This window comes from Anomaloglossus baeobatrachus, chromosome 1 (genome assembly GCF_048569485.1).
Source record: "Anomaloglossus baeobatrachus isolate aAnoBae1 chromosome 1, aAnoBae1.hap1, whole genome shotgun sequence".
NCBI lineage: Eukaryota > Metazoa > Chordata > Amphibia > Anura > Aromobatidae > Anomaloglossus > Anomaloglossus baeobatrachus.
The window spans coordinates 283,900,217-283,919,767 of record NC_134353.1 but is presented as its reverse complement, the minus strand read 5'-3'; the positions used below and the strand labels follow the sequence as shown (position 1 = coordinate 283,919,767).

Below are 19,551 nucleotides of genomic sequence, written 5' to 3'. Positions count from 1 at the left end.
CATGATTGTAATTTAACAGAAACCTGTCAGAAGTGGGATTCGAACCCACGCCTAAAGTAGAGACTGCGACCTGATCGCAGCGCCTTGGACCGCTCGGCCATCCTGACAAGCACAGCTGTGGAAAATTCACACTTTCTAAAAACAAACACATTTTTTGTTTGGCCCCAAAAAAAGGCAAATTTTGAACTGAAAATGTATTAACGCCTTTGCGTTTGCCTTGCAATGCTGTAGCTTTAACTTTGTAGGTTGCTGAAATAGCTCAGTTGGGAGAGCGTTAGACTGAAGATCTAAAGGTCCCTGGTCCGATCCCGGGTTTCAGCACGCTGTTTTTAAGTATGAGTGATTTGAGATAAAGTTCTTTCTCCATATGCATTTAGCAAGATTTTCATTCTTTGTGACGTGCAGATATACCTGAAAAAAACAGTTTTAAGTATCTCTTTTCAGAACAGTCACTAATGCGAGAAGAAAATGAAAGTAGTTATACTGAAAAATTAAGTTGAAGTCGAAGTAGTATGGAGGAAATCGGAGAAAAAATCTGAGAAATATCAGCATAAAGTGCTAAGGATCTTTAAGATTTTGTGTATCTTGAGGTTTATTTTATGAGATTTTCCACCTCCCTCTTCTTACTGATAGTGCAGTAGAGAACAACATGATTGTGACAGACAGGATTGAGGATCCAGAGGGTTCTCATTGGCTTTGTCCTTGGACTAATCTGGTTTGTGGAAATGTCTGAATTGTGACAGAGGGACATAGTGAAAATGAAAAAAAAACAAAACATGATTGTAATGTAACAGAAACCTGTCAGAAGTGGGATTCGAACCCATGCCTCAAGTAGAGACTGCGACCTGAACGCAGCGCCTTGGACCGCTCGGCCATCCTGACAAGCACAACTGTGGAAAATTCACACTTTCTAAAAACAAACACATTTTTTGTTTGGCCCCAAAAAAATGCAAATTTTGAACTGAAAATGTATTAAAGCCTTTGAGTTTGCCTTGCAATGCTGTAGCTTTAACTTTGTAGGTTGCTGAAATAGCTCAGTTGGGAGAGCGTTAGACTGAAGATCTAAAGGTCCCTGGTCCCATCCCGCGTTTCAGCACGCTGTTTTTAAGTATGAGTGATTTGAGATAAAGTTCTTTCTCCATATGCATTTAGCAAGATTTTCATTCTTTGTGAAGTGCAGATATACCTGAAAAAAACAGTTTTAAGTATCTCTTTTCAGAACAGTCACTAATGCGAGAAGAAAATGAAAGTAGTTATACTGAAAAATTAAGTTGAAGTCGAAGTAGTATGGAGGAAATCGGTGAAAAAATCTGAGAAATATCAACATAAAGTGCTAAGGCTCTTTAAGATTTTGTGTATCTTGAGGTTTATTTTATGAGATTTTCCACCTCCCTCTTCTTACTGATAGTGCAGCAGAGAACAACATGATTGTGACAGACAGGATTGAGGATCCAGAGGGTTCTCATTGGCTTTGTCCTTGGACTAATCTGGTTTGTGGAAATGTCTGAATTGTGACAGAGGGACATAGTGAAAATGAAAAAAAAACAAAACATGATTGTAATGTAACAGAAACCTGTCAGAAGTGGGATTCGAACCCATGCCTCAAGTAGAGACTGCGACCTGAACGCAGCGCCTTGGACCGCTCGGCCATCCTGACAAGCACAACTGTGGAAAATTCACACTTTCTAAAAACAAACACATTTTTTGTTTGGCCCCAAAAAAGGCAAATTTTGAACTGAAAATTTATTAACGCCTTTGAGTTTGCCTTGCAATGCTGTAGCTTCAACTTTGTAGGTTGCTGAAGTAGCTCAGTTGGGAGAGCGTTAGACTGAAGATCTGAAGGTCCCTGGTCCGTTCCCGGGTTTCAGCACGCTGTTTTTAAGTATGAGTGATTTGAGATAAAGTTCTTTCTCCATATGCATTTAGCAAGATTTTCATTCTTTGTGAAGTGCAGATATACCTGAAAAAAACAGTTTTAAGTATCTCTTTTCAGAACAGTCACTAATGCGAGAAGAAAATGAAAGTAGTTATACTGAAAAATTAAGTTGAAGTCGAAGTAGTATGGAGGAAATCAGAAAAAAAATCTGAGAAATATCAACATAAAGTGCTAAGGATCTTTAAGATTTTGTGTATCTTGAGGTTTATTTTATGAGATTTTTCACCTCCCTCTTCTTACTGATAGTGCAGCAGAGAACAACATGATTGTGACAGACAGGATTGAGGATCCAGAGGGTTCTCATTGGCTTTGTCCTTGGACTAATCTGGTTTGTGGAAATGTCTGAATTGTGACAGAGGGACATAGTGAAAATGAAAAAAAAAAAAACATGATTGTAATGTAACAGAAACCTGTCAGAAGTGGGATTCGAACCCACGCCTCAAGTAGAGACTGCGACCTGAACGCAGCGCCTTCGACCGCTCGGCCATCCTGACAAGCACAACTGTGGAAAATTCACACTTTCTAAAAACAAACACATTTTTTGTTTGGCCCCAAAAAAATGCAAATTTTGAACTGAAAATGTATTAAAGCCTTTGAGTTTGCCTTGCAATGCTGTAGCTTTAACTTTGTAGGTTGCTGAAATAGCTCAGTTGGGAGAGCGTTAGACTGAAGATCTAAAGGTCCCTGGTCCGATCCCGCGTTTCAGCACGCTGTTTTTAAGTATGAGTGATTTGAGATAAAGTTCTTTCTCCATATGCATTTAGCAAGATTTTCATTCTTTGTGAAGTGCAGATATACCTGAAAAAACCAGTTTTAAGTATCTCTTTTCAGAACAGTCACTAATGCGAGAAGAAAATGAAAGTAGTTATACTGAAAAATTAAGTTGAAGTCGAAGTAGTATGGAGGAAATCGGAGAAAAAATCTGAGAAATATCAACATAAAGTGCTAAGGCTCTTTAAGATTTTGTGTATCTTGAGGTTTATTTTATGAGATTTTCCACCTCCCTCTTCTTACTGATAGTGCAGCAGAGAACAACATGATTGTGACAGACAGGATTGAGGATCCAGAGGGTTCTCATTGGCTTTGTCCTTGGACTAATCTGGTTTGTGGAAATGTCTGAATTGTGACAGAGGGACATAGTGAAAATGAAAAAAAACCAAAACATGATTGTAATTTAACAGAAACCTGTCAGAAGTGGGATTCGAACCCACGCCTAAAGTAGAGACTGCGACCTGATCGCAGCGCCTTGGACCGCTCGGCCATCCTGACAAGCACAGCTGTGGAAAATTCACACTTTCTAAAAACAAACACATTTTTTGTTTGGCCCCAAAAAAAGGCAAATTTTGAACTGAAAATGTATTAACGCCTTTGAGTTTGCCTTGCAATGCTGTAGCTTTAACTTTGTAGGTTGCTGAAATAGCTCAGTTGGGAGAGCGTTAGACTGAAGATCTAAAGGTCCCTGGTCCGATCCCGGGTTTCAGCACGCTGTTTTTAAGTATGAGTGATTTGAGATAAAGTTCTTTCTCCATATGCATTTAGCAAGATTTTCATTCTTTGTGACGTGCTGATATACCTGAAAAAAACAGTTTTAAGTATCTCTTTTCAGAACAGTCACTAATTCGAGAAGAAAATGAAAGTAGTTATACTGAAAAATTAAGTTGAAGTCGAAGTAGTATGGAGGAAATCGGAGAAAAAATCTGAGAAATATCAGCATAAAGTGCTAAGGATCTTTAAGATTTTGTGTATCTTGAGGTTTATTTTATGAGATTTTCCACCTCCCTCTTCTTACTGATAGTGCAGTAGAGAACAACATGATTGTGACAGACAGGATTGAGGATCCAGAGGGTTCTCATTGGCTTTGTCCTTGGACTAATCTGGTTTGTGGAAATGTCTGAATTGTGACAGAGGGACATAGTGAAAATGAAAAAAAAACAAAACATGATTGTAATGTAACAGAAACCTGTCAGAAGTGGGATTCGAACCCATGCCTCAAGTAGAGACTGCGACCTGAACGCAGCGCTTTGGACCGCTCGGCCATTCTGACAAGCACAACTGTGGAAAATTCACACTTTCTAAAAACAAACACATTTTTTGTTTGGCCCCAAAAAAAGGCAAATTTTGAACTGAAAATTTATTAACGCCTTTGAGTTTGCCTTGCAATGCTGTAGCTTCAACTTTGTAGGTTGCTGAAGTAGCTCAGTTGGGAGAGCGTTAGACTGAAGATCTGAAGGTCCCTGGTCCGATCCCGGGTTTCAGCACGCTGTTTTTAAGTATGAGTGATTTGAGATAAAGTTCTTTCTCCATATGCATTTAGCAAGATTTTCATTCTTTGTGAAGTGCAGATATACCTGAAAAAAACAGTTTTAAGTATCTCTTTTCAGAACAGTCACTAATGCGAGAAGAAAATGAAAGTAGTTATACTGAAAAATTAAGTTGAAGTCGAAGTAGTATGGAGGAAATCAGAAAAAAAATCTGAGAAATATCAACATAAAGTGCTAAGGATCTTTAAGATTTTGTGTATCTTGAGGTTTATTTTATGAGATTTTTCACCTCCCTCTTCTTACTGATAGTGCAGCAGAGAACAACATGATTGTGACAGACAGGATTGAGGATACAGAGGGTTCTCATTGGCTTTGTCCTTGGACTAATCTGGTTTGTGGAAATGTCTGAATTGTGACAGAGGGACATAGTGAAAATGAAAAAAAAAAAACATGATTGTAATGTAACAGAAACCTGTCAGAAGTGGGATTCGAACCCACGCCTCAAGTAGAGACTGCGACCTGAACGCAGCGCCTTCGACCGCTCGGCCATCCTGACAAGCACAACTGTGGAAAATTCACACTTTCTAAAAACAAACACATTTTTTGTTTGGCCCCAAAAAAATGCAAATTTTGAACTGAAAATGTATTAAAGCCTTTGAGTTTGCCTTGCAATGCTGTAGCTTTAACTTTGTAGGTTGCTGAAATAGCTCAGTTGGGAGAGCGTTAGACTGAAGATCTAAAGGTCCCTGGTCCGATCCCGGGTTTCAGCACGCTGTTTTTAAGTATGAGTGATTTGAGATAAAGTTCTTTCTCCATATGCATTTAGCAAGATTTTCATTCTTTGTGAAGTGCAGATATACCTGAAAAAAACAGTTTTAAGTATCTCTTTTCAGAACAGTCACTAATGCGAGAAGAAAATGAAAGTAGTTATACTGAAAAATTAAGTTGAAGTCGAAGTAGTATGGAGGAAATCAGAAAAAAAATCTGAGAAATATCAACATAAAGTGCTAAGGATCTTTAAGATTTTGTGAATCTTGAGGTTTATTTTATGAGATTTTTCACCTCCCTCTTCTTACTGATAGTGCAGCAGAGAACAACATGATTGTGACAGACAGGATTGAGGATCCAGAGGGTTCTCATTGGCTTTGTCCTTGGACTAATCTGGTTTGTGGAAATGTCTGAATTGTGACAGAGGGACATAGTGAAAATGAAAAAAAAAAAACATGATTGTAATGTAACAGAAACCTGTCAGAAGTGGGATTCGAACCCACGCCTCAAGTAGAGACTGCGACCTGAACGCAGCGCCTTCGACCGCTCGGCCATCCTGACAAGCACAACTGTGGAAAATTCACACTTTCTAAAAACAAACACATTTTTTGTTTGGCCCCAAAAAAATGCAAATTTGGAACTGAAAATGTATTAAAGCCTTTGAGTTTGCCTTGCAATGCTGTAGCTTTAACTTTGCAGGTTGCTGAAATAGCTCAGTTGGGAGAGCGTTAGACTGAAGATCTAAAGGTCCCTGGTCCGATCCCGGGTTTCAGCACGCTGTTTTTAAGTATGAGTGATTTGAGATAAAGTTCTTTCTCCATATGCATTTAGCAAGATTTTCATTCTTTGTGAAGTGCAGATATACCTGAAAAAAACAGTTTTAAGTATCTCTTTTCAGAACAGTCACTAATGCGAGAAGAAAATGGAAGTAGTTATACTGAAAAATTAAGTTGAAGTCGAAGTAGTATGGAGGAAATCGGAGAAAAAATCTGAGAAATATCAACATAAAGTGCTAAGGATCTTTAAGATTTTGTGTACCTTGAGGTTTATTTTATGAGATTTTCCACCTCCCTCTTCTTACTGATAGTGCAGCAGAGAACAACATGATTGTGACAGACAGGATTGAGGATCCAGAGGGTTCTCATTGGCTTTGTCCTTGGACTAATCTGGTTTGTGGAAATGTCTAAATTGTGACAGAGGGACATAGTGAAAATGAAAAAAAAACAAAACATGATTGTAATTTAACAGAAACCTGTCAGAAGTGGGATTCGAACCCACGCCTCAAGTAGAGACTGCGACCTGATCGCAGCGCCTTGGACCGCTCGGCCATCCTGACAAGCACAACTGTGGAAAATTCACACTTTCTAAAAACAAACACATTTTTTGTTTGGCCCCAAAAAAAGGCAAATTTTGAACTGAAAATGTATTAACGCCTTTGAGTTTGCCTTGCAATGCTGTAGCTTTAACTTTGTAGGTTGCTGAAATAGCTCAGTTGGGAGAGCGTTAGACTGAAGATCTAAAGGTCCCTGGTCCGATCCTGGGTTTCAGCACGCTGTTTTTAAGTATGAGTGATTTGAGATAAAGTTCTTTCTCCATATGCATTTAGCAAGATTTTCATTCTTTGTGAAGTGCAGATATACCTGAAAAAAACAGTTTTAAGTATCTCTTTTCAGAACAGTCACTAATGCGAGAAGAAAATGAAAGTAGTTAAACTGAAAAATTAAGTTGAAGTCGAAGTAGTATGGAGGAAATCGGAGAAAAAATCTGAGAAATATCAACATAAAGTGCTAAGGATCTTTAAGATTTTGTGTATCTTGAGGTTTATTTTATGAGATTTTCCACCTCCCTCTTCTTACTGATAGTGCAGCAGAGAACAACATGATTGTGACAGACAGGATTGAGGATCCAGAGGGTTCTCATTGGCTTTGTCCCTGGACTAATCTGGTTTGTGGAAATATCTGAATTGTGACAGAGGGACATAGTGAAAATGAAAAAAAAACAAAACATGTTTGTAATGTAACAGAAACCTGTCAGAAGTGGGATTCGAACCCACGCCTCAAATAGAGACTGCGACCTGAGCGCAGCGCCTTGGACCGCTCGGCCATCCTGACAAGCACAACTGTGGAAAATTCACACTTTCTAAAAACAAACACATTTTTTGTTTGGCCCCAAAAAAAGGCAAATTTTGAACTGAAAATTTATTAACGCCTTTGAGTTTGCCTTGCAATGCTGTAGCTTTAACTTTGTAGGTTGCTGAAATAGCTCAGTTGGGAGAGCGTTAGACTGAAGATCTAAAGGTCCCTGGTCCGATCACGGGTTTCAGCACGCTGTTTTTAAGTATGAGTGATTTGAGATAAAGTTCTTTCTCCATATGCATTTAGCAAGATTTTCATTCTTTGTGAAGTGCAGATATACCTGAAAAAAACAGTTTTAAGTATCTCTTTTCAGAACAGTCACTAATGCGAGAAGAAAATGAAAGTAGTTATACTGAAAAATTAAATTGAAGTCGAAGTAGTATGGAGGAAATCAGAAAAAAAATCTGAGAAATATCAACATAAAGTGCTAAGGATCTTTAAGATTTTGTGTATCTTGAGGTTTATTTTATGAGATTTTTCACCTCCCTCTTCTTACTGATAGTGAAGCAGAGAACAACATGATTGTGACAGACAGGATTGAGGATCCAGAGGGTTCTCATTGGCTTTGTCCTTGGACTAATCTGGTTTGTGGAAATGTCTGAATTGTGACAGAGGGACATAGTGAAAATGAAAAAAAAAAACATGATTGTAATGTAACAGAAACCTGTCAGAAGTGGGATTCGAACCCACGCCTCAAGTACAGACTGCGACCTGAACGCAGCGCCTTGGACCGCTCGGCCATCCTGACAAGCACAACTGTGTAAAATTCACACTTTCTAAAAACAAACACATTTTTTGTTTGGCCCCAAAAAAATGCAAATTTTGAACTGAAAATTTATTAACGCCTTTGAGTTTGCCTTGCAATGCTGTAGCTTTAACTTTGTAGGTTGCTGAAATAGCTCAGTTGGGAGAGCGTTAGACTGAAGATCTAAAGGTCTCTGGTCCGATCCCGGGTTTCAGCACGCTGTTTTTAAGTATGAGTGATTTGAGATAAAGTTCTTTCTCCATATGCATTTAGCAAGATTTTCATTCTTTGTGAAGTGCAGATATACCTGAAAAAAACAGTTTTAAGTATCTCTTTTCAGAACAGTCACTAATGCGAGAAGAAAATGAAAGTAGTTATACTGAAAAATTAAGTTGAAGTCGAAGTAGTATGGAGGAAATCGGAAAAAAAATCTGAGAAATATCAACATAAAGTGCTAAGGATCTTTAAGATTTTGTGTATCTTGAGGTTTATTTTATGAGATTTTCCACCTCCCTCTTCTTACTGATAGTGCAGCAGAGAACAACATGATTGTGACAGACAGGATTGAGGATCCATAGGGTTCTCATTGGCTTTGTCCTTGGACTAATCTGGTTTGTGGAAATGTCTGAATTGTGACAGAGGGACATAGTGAAAATGAAAAAAAAACAAAACATGATTGTAATGTAACAGAAACCTGTCAGAAGTGGGATTCGAACCCATGCCTCAAGTAGAGACTGCGACCTGAACGCAGCGCCTTGGACCGCTCGGCCATCCTGACAAGCACAACTGTGGAAAATTCACACTTTCTAAAAACAAACACATTTTTTGTTTGGCCCCAAAAAAAGGCAAATTTTGAACTGAAAATGTATTAACGCCTTTGAGTTTGCCTTGCAATGCTGTAGCTTTAACTTTGTGGGTTGCTGAAATAGCTCAGTTGGGAGAGCGTTAGACTGAAGATCTGAAGGTCCTTGGTCAGATCCCGGGTTTCAGCACGCTGTTTTTAAGTATGAGTGATTTGAGATAAAGTTCTTTCTCCATATGCATTTAGCAAGATTTTCATTCTTTGTGAAGTGCAGATATACCTGAAAAAAACAGTTTTAAGTATCTCTTTTCAGAACAGTCACTAATGCAAGAAGAAAATGAAAGTAGTTATACTGAAAAATTAAGTTGAAGTCGAAGTAGTATGGAGGAAATCGGAGAAAAAATCTGAGAAATATCAACATATAGTGCTAAGGATCTTTAAGATTTTGTGTATCTTGAGGTTTATTTTATGAGATTTTCCACCTCCCTCTTCTTACTGATAGTGCAGTAGAGAACAACATAACTGTGACAGACAGGATTGAGGATCCAGAGGGTTCTCATTGGCTTTGTCCTTGGACTAATCTGGTTTGTGGAAATGTCTGAATTGTGACAGAGGGACATAGTGAAAATGAAAAAAAACCAAAACATGATTGTAATGTAACAGAAACCTGTCAGAAGTGGGATTCAAACCCACGCCTCAAGTAGAGACTGCGACCTGAACGCAGCGCCTTGGACCGCTCAGCCATCCTGACAAGCACAACTGTGGAAAATTCACACTTTCTAAAAACAAACACATTTTTTGTTTGGCCCCAAAAAAAGGCAAATTTTGAACTGAAAATTTATTAACGCCTTTGAGTTTGCCTTGCAATGCTGTAGCTTTAACTTTGTAGGTTGCTGAAATAGCTCAGTTGGGAGAGCGTTAGACTAAAGGTCCCTGGTCCGATCCCGGGTTTCAGCACGCTGTTTTTAAGTATGAGTGATTTGAGATAAAGTTCTTTCTCCATATGCATTTAGCAAGATTTTCATTCTTTGTGAAGTGCAGATATACCTGAAAAGAACAGTTTTAAGTATCTCTTTTCAGAACAGTCACTAATGCGAGAAGAAAATGAAAGTAGTTATACTGAAAAATTAAGTTGAAGTCGAAGTAGTATGGAGGAAATCAGAAAAAAAATCTGAGAAATATCAACATAAAGTGCTAAGGATCTTTAAGATTTTGTGTATCTTGAGGTTTATTTTATGAGATTTTTCACCTCCCTCTTCTTACTGATAGTGCAGCAGAGAACAACATGATTGTGACAGACAGGATTGAGGATCCAGAGGGTTCTCATTGGCTTTGTCCTTTGACTAATCTGGTTTGTGGAAATGTCTGAATTGTGACAGAGGGACATAGTGAAAATGAAAAAAAAACAAAACATGATTGTAATGTAACAGAAACCTGTCAGAAGTGGGATTCAAACCCACGCCTCAAGTAGAGACTGCGACCTGAACGCAGCGCCTTGGACCGCTCGGCCATCCTGACAAGCACAACTGTGGAAAATTCACACTTTCTAAAAACAAACACATTTTTTGTTTGGCCCCAAAAAAAGGCAAATTTTGAACTGAAAATGTATTAACGCCTTTGAGTTTGCCTTGCAATGCTGTAGCTTTAACTTTGTAGGTTGCTGAAATAGCTCAGTTGGGAGAGCGTTAGACTGAAGATCTGAAGGTCCTTGGTCAGATCCCGGGTTTCAGCACGCTGTTTTTAAGTATGAGTGATTTGAGATAAAGTTCTTTCTCCATATGCATTTAGCAAGATTTTCATTCTTTGTGAAGTGCAGATATACCTGAAAAAAACAGTTTTAAGTATCTCTTTTCAGAACAGTCACTAATGCAAGAAGAAAATGAAAGTAGTTATACTGAAAAATTAAGTTGAAGTCGAAGTAGTATGGAGGAAATCGGAGAAAAAATCTGAGAAATATCAACATATAGTGCTAAGGATCTTTAAGATTTTGTGTATCTTGAGGTTTATTTTATGAGATTTTCCACCTCCCTCTTCTTACTGATAGTGCAGTAGAGAACAACATAACTGTGACAGACAGGATTGAGGATCCAGAGGGTTCTCATTGGCTTTGTCCTTGGACTAATCTGGTTTGTGGAAATGTCTGAATTGTGACAGAGGGACATAGTGAAAATGAAAAAAAACCAAAACATGATTGTAATGTAACAGAAACCTGTCAGAAGTGGGATTCAAACCCACGCCTCAAGTAGAGACTGCGACCTGAACGCAGCGCCTTGGACCGCTCAGCCATCCTGACAAGCACAACTGTGGAAAATTCACACTTTCTAAAAACAAACACATTTTTTGTTTGGCCCCAAAAAAAGGCAAATTTTGAACTGAAAATTTATTAACGCCTTTGAGTTTGCCTTGCAATGCTGTAGCTTTAACTTTGTAGGTTGCTGAAATAGCTCAGTTGGGAGAGCGTTAGACTAAAGGTCCCTGGTCCGATCCCGGGTTTCAGCACGCTGTTTTTAAGTATGAGTGATTTGAGATAAAGTTCTTTCTCCATATGCATTTAGCAAGATTTTCATTCTTTGTGAAGTGCAGATATACCTGAAAAGAACAGTTTTAAGTATCTCTTTTCAGAACAGTCACTAATGCGAGAAGAAAATGAAAGTAGTTATACTGAAAAATTAAGTTGAAGTCGAAGTAGTATGGAGGAAATCAGAAAAAAAATCTGAGAAATATCAACATAAAGTGCTAAGGATCTTTAAGATTTTGTGTATCTTGAGGTTTATTTTATGAGATTTTTCACCTCCCTCTTCTTACTGATAGTGCAGCAGAGAACAACATGATTGTGACAGACAGGATTGAGGATCCAGAGGGTTCTCATTGGCTTTGTCCTTTGACTAATCTGGTTTGTGGAAATGTCTGAATTGTGACAGAGGGACATAGTGAAAATGAAAAAAAAACAAAACATGATTGTAATGTAACAGAAACCTGTCAGAAGTGGGATTCAAACCCACGCCTCAAGTAGAGACTGCGACCTGAACGCAGCGCCTTGGACCGCTCGGCCATCCTGACAAGCACAACTGTGGAAAATTCACACTTTCTAAAAACAAACACATTTTTTGTTTGGCCCCAAAAAAAGGCAAATTTTGAACTGAAAATTTATTAACGCCTTTGAGTTTGCCTTGCAATGCTGTTGCTTTAACTTTGTTTGTTGCTGAAATAGCTCAGTTGGGAGAGCGTTAGACTGAAGATCTAAAGGTCCCTTGTCCGATCTCAGGTTTCAGCACGCTGTTTTTAAGTATGAGTGATTTGAGATAAAGTTCTTTCTCCATATGCATTTAGCAAGATTTTCATTCTTTGTGAAGTGCAGATATACCTGAAAAAAACAGTTTTAAGTATCTCTTTTCAGAACAGTCACTAATGCGAGAAGAAAATGAAAGTAGTTATACTGAAAAATTAAGTTGAAGTCGAAGTAGTATGGAGGAAATCAGAAAAAAAATCTGAGAAATATCAACATAAAGTGCTAAGGATCTTTAAGATTTTGTGTATCTTGAGGATTATTTTATGAGATTTTCCACCTCCCTCTTCTTACTGATAGTGCAGCAGAGAACAACATGATTGTGACAGACAGGATTGAGGATCCAGAGGGTTCTCATTGGCTTTGTACTTGGACTAATCTGGTTTGTGGAAATGTCTGAATTGTGACAGAGGGACATAGTGAAAATGAAAAAAAAACAAAACATGATTGTAATGTAGCAGAAACCTATCAGAAGTGGGATTCTAACCCACGCCTCAAGTAGAGATTGCGACCTGAATGCAGCGCCTTGGACCACTCGGCCATCCTGACAAGCACAACTGTGGAAAATTCACACTTTCTAAAAACAAACACATTTTTTGTTTGGCCCCAAAAAAAGGCAAATTTTGAACTGAAAATTTATTAACGCCTTTGAGTTTGCCTTGCAATGCTGTAGCTTTAACTTTGTAGGTTGCTGAAATAGCTCAGTTGGGAGAGCGTTAGACTGAAGATCTAAAGGTCTCTGGTCCGATCCCGGGTTTCAGCACGCTGTTTTTAAGTATGAGTGATTTGAGATAAAGTTCTTTCTCCATATGCATTTAGCAAGATTTTCATTCTTTGTGAAGTGCAGATATACCTGAAAAAAACAGTTTTAAGTATCTCTTTTCAGAACAGTCACTAATGCGAGAAGAAAATGAAAGTAGTTATACTGAAAAATTAAGTTGAAGTCGAAGTAGTATGGAGGAAATCGGAAAAAAAATCTGAGAAATATCAACATAAAGTGCTAAGGATCTTTAAGATTTTGTGTATCTTGAGGTTTATTTTATGAGATTTTCCACCTCCCTCTTCTTACTGATAGTGCAGCAGAGAACAACATGATTGTGACAGACAGGATTGAGGATCCATAGGGTTCTCATTGGCTTTGTCCTTGGACTAATCTGGTTTGTGGAAATGTCTGAATTGTGACAGAGGGACATAGTGAAAATGAAAAAAAACCAAAACATGATTGTAATGTAACAGAAACCTGTCAGAAGTGGGATTCAAACCCACGCCTCAAGTAGAGACTGCGACCTGAACGCAGCGCCTTGGACCGCTCAGCCATCCTGACAAGCACAACTGTGGAAAATTCACACTTTCTAAAAACAAACACATTTTTTGTTTGGCCCCAAAAAAAGGCAAATTTTGAACTGAAAATTTATTAACGCCTTTGAGTTTGCCTTGCAATGCTGTAGCTTTAACTTTGTAGGTTGCTGAAATAGCTCAGTTGGGAGAGCGTTAGACTAAAGGTCCCTGGTCCGATCCCGGGTTTCAGCACGCTGTTTTTAAGTATGAGTGATTTGAGATAAAGTTCTTTCTCCATATGCATTTAGCAAGATTTTCATTCTTTGTGAAGTGCAGATATACCTGAAAAGAACAGTTTTAAGTATCTCTTTTCAGAACAGTCACTAATGCGAGAAGAAAATGAAAGTAGTTATACTGAAAAATTAAGTTGAAGTCGAAGTAGTATGGAGGAAATCAGAAAAAAAATCTGAGAAATATCAACATAAAGTGCTAAGGATCTTTAAGATTTTGTGTATCTTGAGGTTTATTTTATGAGATTTTTCACCTCCCTCTTCTTACTGATAGTGCAGCAGAGAACAACATGATTGTGACAGACAGGATTGAGGATCCAGAGGGTTCTCATTGGCTTTGTCCTTGGACTAATCTGGTTTGTGGAAATGTCTGAATTGTGACAGAGGGACATAGTGAAAATGAAAAAAAAACAAAACATGATTGTAATGTAACAGAAACCTGTCAGAAGTGGGATTCAAACCCACACCTCAAGTAGAGACTGCGACCTGAACGCAGCGCCTTGGACCGCTCGGCCATCCTGACAAGCACAACTGTGGAAAATTCACACTTTCTAAAAACAAACACATTTTTTGTTTGGCCCCAAAAAAAGGCAAATTTTGAACTGAAAATTTATTAACGCCTTTGAGTTTGCCTTGCAATGCTGTAGCTTTAACTTTGTAGGTTGCTGAAATAGCTCAGTTGGGAGAGCGTTAGACTGAAGATCTAAAGGTCCCTTGTCCGATCTCAGGTTTCAGCACGCTGTTTTTAAGTATGAGTGATTTGAGATAAAGTTCTTTCTCCATATGCATTTAGCAAGATTTTCATTCTTTGTGAAGTGCAGATATACCTGAAAAAAACAGTTTTAAGTATCTCTTTTCAGAACAGTCACTAATGCGAGAAGAAAATGAAAGTAGTTATACTGAAAAATTAAGTTGAAGTCGAAGTAGTATGGAGGAAATCAGAAAAAAAATCTGAGAAATATCAACATAAAGTGCTAAGGATCTTTAAGATTTTGTGTATCTTGAGGATTATTTTATGAGATTTTCCACCTCCCTCTTCTTACTGATAGTGCAGCAGAGAACAACATGATTGTGACAGACAGGATTGAGGATCCAGAGGGTTCTCATTGGCTTTGTACTTGGACTAATCTGGTTTGTGGAAATGTCTGAATTGTGACAGAGGGACATAGTGAAAATGAAAAAAAAACAAAACATGATTGTAATGTAGCAGAAACCTGTCAGAAGTGGGATTCTAACCCACGCCTCAAGTAGAGATTGCGACCTGAATGCAGCGCCTTGGACCACTCGGCCATCCTGACAAGCACAACTGTGGAAAATTCACACTTTCTAAAAACAAACACATTTTTTGTTTGGCCCCAAAAAAAGGCAAATTTTGAACTGAAAATTTATTAACGCCTTTGAGTTTGCCTTGCAATGCTGTAGCTTTAACTTTGTAGGTTGCTGAAATAGCTCAGTTGGGAGAGCGTTAGACTGAAGATCTAAAGGTCTCTGGTCCGATCCCGGGTTTCAGCACGCTGTTTTTAAGTATGAGTGATTTGAGATAAAGTTCTTTCTCCATATGCATTTAGCAAGATTTTCATTCTTTGTGAAGTGCAGATATACCTGAAAAAAACAGTTTTAAGTATCTCTTTTCAGAACAGTCACTAATGCGAGAAGAAAATGAAAGTAGTTATACTGAAAAATTAAGTTGAAGTCGAAGTAGTATGGAGGAAATCGGAAAAAAAATCTGAGAAATATCAACATAAAGTGCTAAGGATCTTTAAGATTTTGTGTATCTTGAGGTTTATTTTATGAGATTTTCCACCTCCCTCTTCTTACTGATAGTGCAGCAGAGAACAACATGATTGTGACAGACAGGATTGAGGATCCATAGGGTTCTCATTGGCTTTGTCCTTGGACTAATCTGGTTTGTGGAAATGTCTGAATTGTGACAGAGGGACATAGTGAAAATGAAAAAAAAACAAAACATGATTGTAATGTAACAGAAACCTGTCAGAAGTGGGATTCGAACCCATGCCTCAAGTAGAGACTGCGACCTGAACGCAGCGCCTTGGACCGCTCGGCCATCCTGACAAGCACAACTGTGGAAAATTCACACTTTCTAAAAACAAACACATTTTTTGTTTGGCCCCAAAAAAAGGCAAATTTTGAACTGAAAATGTATTAACGCCTTTGAGTTTGCCTTGCAATGCTGTAGCTTTAACTTTGTAGGTTGCTGAAATAGCTCAGTTGGGAGAGCGTTAGACTGAAGATCTGAAGGTCCCTGGTCAGATCCCGGGTTTCAGCACGCTGTTTTTAAGTATGAGTGATTTGAGATAAAGTTCTTTCTCCATATGCATTTAGCAAGATTTTCATTCTTTGTGAAGTGCAGATATACCTGAAAAAAACAGTTTTAAGTATCTCTTTTCAGAACAGTCACTAATGAAAGAAGAAAATGAAAGTAGTTATACTGAAAAATTAAGTTGAAGTCGAAGTAGTATGGAGGAAATCGGAGAAAAAATCTGAGAAATATCAACATATAGTGCTAAGGATCTTTAAGATTTTGTGTATCTTGAGGTTTATTTTATGAGATTTTCCACCTCCCTCTTCTTACTGATAGTGCAGTAGAGAACAACATGACTGTGACAGACAGGATTGAGGATCCAGAGGGTTCTCATTGGCTTTGTCCTTGGACTAATCTGGTTTGTGGAAATGTCTGAATTGTGACAGAGGGACATAGTGAAAATGAAAAAAAACCAAAACATGATTGTAATGTAACAGAAACCTGTCAGAAGTGGGATTCGAACCCACGCCTCAAGTAGAGACTGCGACCTGAACGCAGCGCCTTGGACCGCTCAGCCATCCTGACAAGCACAACTGTGGAAAATTCACACTTTCTAAAAACAAACACATTTTTTGTTTGGCTCCAAAAAAAGGCAAATTTTGAACTGAAAATTTATTAACGCCTTTGAGTTTGCCTTGCAATGCTGTAGCTTTAACTTTGTAGGTTGCTGAAATAGCTCAGTTGGGAGAGCGTTAGACTGAAGATCTAAAGGTCCCTGGTCCGATCCCGGGTTTCAGCACGCTGTTTTTAAGTATGAGTGATTTGAGATAAAGTTCTTTCTCCATATGCATTTAGCAAGATTTTCATTCTTTGTGAAGTGCAGATATACCTGAAAAAAACAGTTTTAAGTATCTCTTTTCAGAACAGTCACTAATGCGAGAAGAAAATGAAAGTAGTTATACTGAAAAATTAAGTTGAAGTCGAAGTAGTATGGAGGAAATCAGAAAAAAAATCTGAGAAATATCAACATAAAGTGCTAAGGATCTTTAAGATTTTGTGTATCTTGAGGTTTATTTTATGAGATTTTTCACCTCCCTCTTCTTACTGATAGTGCAGCAGAGAACAACATGATTGTGACAGACAGGATTGAGGATCCAGAGGGTTCTCATTGGCTTTGTCCTTGGACTAATCTGGTTTGTGGAAATGTCTGAATTGTGACAGAGGGACATAGTGAAAATGAAAAAAAAACAAAACATGATTGTAATGTAACAGAAACCTGTCAGAAGTGGGATTCGAACCCACGCCTCAAGTAGAGACTGCGACCTGAACGCAGCGCCTTGGACCGCTCGGCCATCCTGACAAGCACAACTGTGGAAAATTCACACTTTCTAAAAACAAACACATTTTTTCTTTGGCCCCAAAAAAAGGCAAATTTTGAACTGAAAATGTATTAACGCCTTTGAGTTTGCCTTGCAATGCTGTAGCTTTAACTTTGTAGGTTGCTGAAATAGCTCAGTTGGGAGAGCGTTAGACTGAAGATCTAAAGGTCCCTGGTCCGATCCCGGGTTTCAGCACGCTGTTTTTAAGTATGAGTGATTTGAGATAAAGTTCTTTCTCCATATGCATTTAGCAAGATTTTCATTGTTTGTGAAGTGCAGATATACCTGAAAAAAACAGTTTTAAGTATCTCTTTTCAGAACAGTCACTAATGCGAGAAAAAAATGAAAGTAGTTATACTGAAAAATTAAGTTGAAGTCGAAGTAGTATGGAGGAAATCGGAAAAAAAATCTGAGAAATATCAACATAAAGTTCTAAGGATCTTTAAGATATTGTGTATCTTGAGGTTTATTTTATGAGATTTTTCACCTCCCTCTTCTTACTGATAGTGCAGCAGAGAACAACATGATTGTGACAGACAGGATTGAGGATCCAGAGGGTTCTCATTGGCTTTGTCCTTGGACTAATCTGGTTTGTGGAAATGTCTGAATTGTGACAGAGGGACATAGTGAAAATGAAAAAAAAACAAAACATGATTGTAATGTAACAGAAACCTGTCAGAAGTGGGATTCGAACCCACGCCTCAAGTAGAGACTGTGACCTGAACGCAGCGCCTTGGACCGCTCGGCCACCCTGACAAGCACAACTGTGGAAAATTCACACTTTCTAAAAACAAACACATTTTTTGTTTGGCCCGAAAAAAAGGCAAATTTTGAACTGAAAATTTATTAACGCCTTTGAGTTTGCCTTGCAATGCTGTAGCTTTATCTTTGTAGGTTGCTGAAATAGCTCAGTTGGGAGAGCGTTAGACTGAAAATCTAAAGGTCCCTGGTCCGATCACGGGTTTCAGCATGCTGTTTTTAAGTATGAGTGATTTGAGATAAAGTTCTTTCTCCATATGCATTTAGCAAGATTTTCATTCTTTGTGAAGTGCAGATATACCTGAAAAAAACAGTTTTAAGTATCTCTTTTCAGAACAGTCACTAATGCGAGAAGAAAATGAAAGTAGTTATACTGAAAAATTAAGTTGAAGTCGAAGTAGTATGGAGGAAATCAGAAAAAAAATCTGAGAAATATCAACATAAAGTGCTAAGGATCTTTAAGATTTTGTGTATCTTGAGGTTTATTTTATGAGATTTTTCACCTCCCTCTTCTTACTGATAGTGCAGCAGAGAACAACATGATTGTGACAAACAGGATTGAGGATCCAGAGGGTTCTCATTGGCTTTGTCCTTGGACTAATCTGGTTTGTGGAAATGTCTGAATTGTGACAGAGGAACATAGTGAAAATAAAAAAAGAAAAAACATGATTGTAATGTAACAGAAACCTGTCAGAAGTGGGATTCGAACCCACGCCTCAAGTAGAGACTGCGACCTGGACGCAGCGCCTTGGACCGCTCGGCCATCCTGACAAGCACAACTGTGGAAAATTCACACTTTCTAAAAACAAACACATTTTTTGTTTGGCCCCAAAAAAATGCAAATTTTGAACTGAAAATGTATTAACGCCTTTGAGTTTGCCTTGCAATGCTGTAGCTTTAACTTTGTAGGTTGCTGAAATAGCTCAGTTGGGAGAGCGTTAGACTGAAGATCTAAAGGTCCTTGGTCCGATCCTGGGTTTCAGCACGCTGTTTTTAATTATGAGTGATATGAGATGAAGTTCTTTCTCCATATGCATTTAGCAAGATTTTCATTCTTTGTGAAGTGCAGATATACCTGAAAAAAACAGTTTTAAGTATCTCTTTTCAGAACAGTCACTATTGCGAGAAGAAAATGAAAGTAGTTATACTGAAAAATTAAGTTGAAGTCGAAGTAGTATGGAGGAAATCGGAGAAAAAATCTGAGAAATATCAACATAAAGTGCTAAGGATCTTTAAGATTTTGTGTATCTTGAGGTTTATTTTATGAGATTTTCCACTTTCCTCTTCTTACTGATAGTGCAGCAGAGAACAACATGATTGTGACAGACAGGATTGAGGATCCAGAGGGTTCTCATTGGCTTTGTCCTTGGACTAATCTGGTTTGTGGAAATGTCTGAATTGTGACAGAGGGACATAGTGAAAATGAAAAAAAAACAAAACATGATTGTAATGTAACAGAAACCTGTCAGAAGTGGGATTCGAACCCACGCCTCAAGTAGAGACTGCGACCTGAACGCAGCGCCTTGGACCGCTCGGCCATCCTGACAAGCACAACTGTGGAAAATTCACACTTTCTAAAAACAAACACATTTTTTCTTTGGCCCCAAAAAAAGGCAAATTTTGAACTGAAAATGTATTAACGCCTTTGA

At 38.2% G+C, this 19,551-nt stretch overlaps 12 non-coding genes across 12 annotated transcripts; 6 read left to right on the top strand and 6 right to left on the bottom strand.

Annotated features, from left to right (window-relative positions):
* The first annotated feature begins 248 nt into the window (after positions 1 to 248).
* Positions 249 to 321, top strand: TRNAF-GAA (transfer RNA phenylalanine (anticodon GAA)). The gene has a single exon. It is a non-coding gene; the product is annotated as a tRNA-Phe (tRNA).
* Positions 322 to 2,347: 2,026 nt separating this feature from the next.
* On the bottom strand, positions 2,348 to 2,430 carry TRNAL-CAG (transfer RNA leucine (anticodon CAG)). Its single transcript has one exon. It is a non-coding gene; the product is annotated as a tRNA-Leu (tRNA).
* Positions 2,431 to 3,346: 916 nt separating this feature from the next.
* TRNAF-GAA (transfer RNA phenylalanine (anticodon GAA)) lies at positions 3,347 to 3,419 on the top strand. The gene has a single exon. It is a non-coding gene; the product is annotated as a tRNA-Phe (tRNA).
* Positions 3,420 to 4,670: 1,251 nt separating this feature from the next.
* On the bottom strand, positions 4,671 to 4,753 carry TRNAL-CAG (transfer RNA leucine (anticodon CAG)). Its single transcript has one exon. It is a non-coding gene; the product is annotated as a tRNA-Leu (tRNA).
* A 141-nt stretch (positions 4,754 to 4,894) lies between these two features.
* On the top strand, positions 4,895 to 4,967 carry TRNAF-GAA (transfer RNA phenylalanine (anticodon GAA)). The gene has a single exon. It is a non-coding gene; the product is annotated as a tRNA-Phe (tRNA).
* A 476-nt stretch (positions 4,968 to 5,443) lies between these two features.
* Positions 5,444 to 5,526, bottom strand: TRNAL-CAG (transfer RNA leucine (anticodon CAG)). Its single transcript has one exon. It is a non-coding gene; the product is annotated as a tRNA-Leu (tRNA).
* A 141-nt stretch (positions 5,527 to 5,667) lies between these two features.
* TRNAF-GAA (transfer RNA phenylalanine (anticodon GAA)) lies at positions 5,668 to 5,740 on the top strand. The gene has a single exon. It is a non-coding gene; the product is annotated as a tRNA-Phe (tRNA).
* Positions 5,741 to 6,993: 1,253 nt separating this feature from the next.
* TRNAL-CAG (transfer RNA leucine (anticodon CAG)) lies at positions 6,994 to 7,076 on the bottom strand. The gene has a single exon. It is a non-coding gene; the product is annotated as a tRNA-Leu (tRNA).
* A 9,414-nt stretch (positions 7,077 to 16,490) lies between these two features.
* TRNAF-GAA (transfer RNA phenylalanine (anticodon GAA)) lies at positions 16,491 to 16,563 on the top strand. Its single transcript has one exon. It is a non-coding gene; the product is annotated as a tRNA-Phe (tRNA).
* Positions 16,564 to 17,041: 478 nt separating this feature from the next.
* TRNAL-CAG (transfer RNA leucine (anticodon CAG)) lies at positions 17,042 to 17,124 on the bottom strand. Its single transcript has one exon. It is a non-coding gene; the product is annotated as a tRNA-Leu (tRNA).
* Positions 17,125 to 17,265: 141 nt separating this feature from the next.
* On the top strand, positions 17,266 to 17,338 carry TRNAF-GAA (transfer RNA phenylalanine (anticodon GAA)). The gene has a single exon. It is a non-coding gene; the product is annotated as a tRNA-Phe (tRNA).
* Positions 17,339 to 19,365: 2,027 nt separating this feature from the next.
* On the bottom strand, positions 19,366 to 19,448 carry TRNAL-CAG (transfer RNA leucine (anticodon CAG)). The gene has a single exon. It is a non-coding gene; the product is annotated as a tRNA-Leu (tRNA).
* Between the last annotated feature and the right edge of the window lie 103 nt (positions 19,449 to 19,551).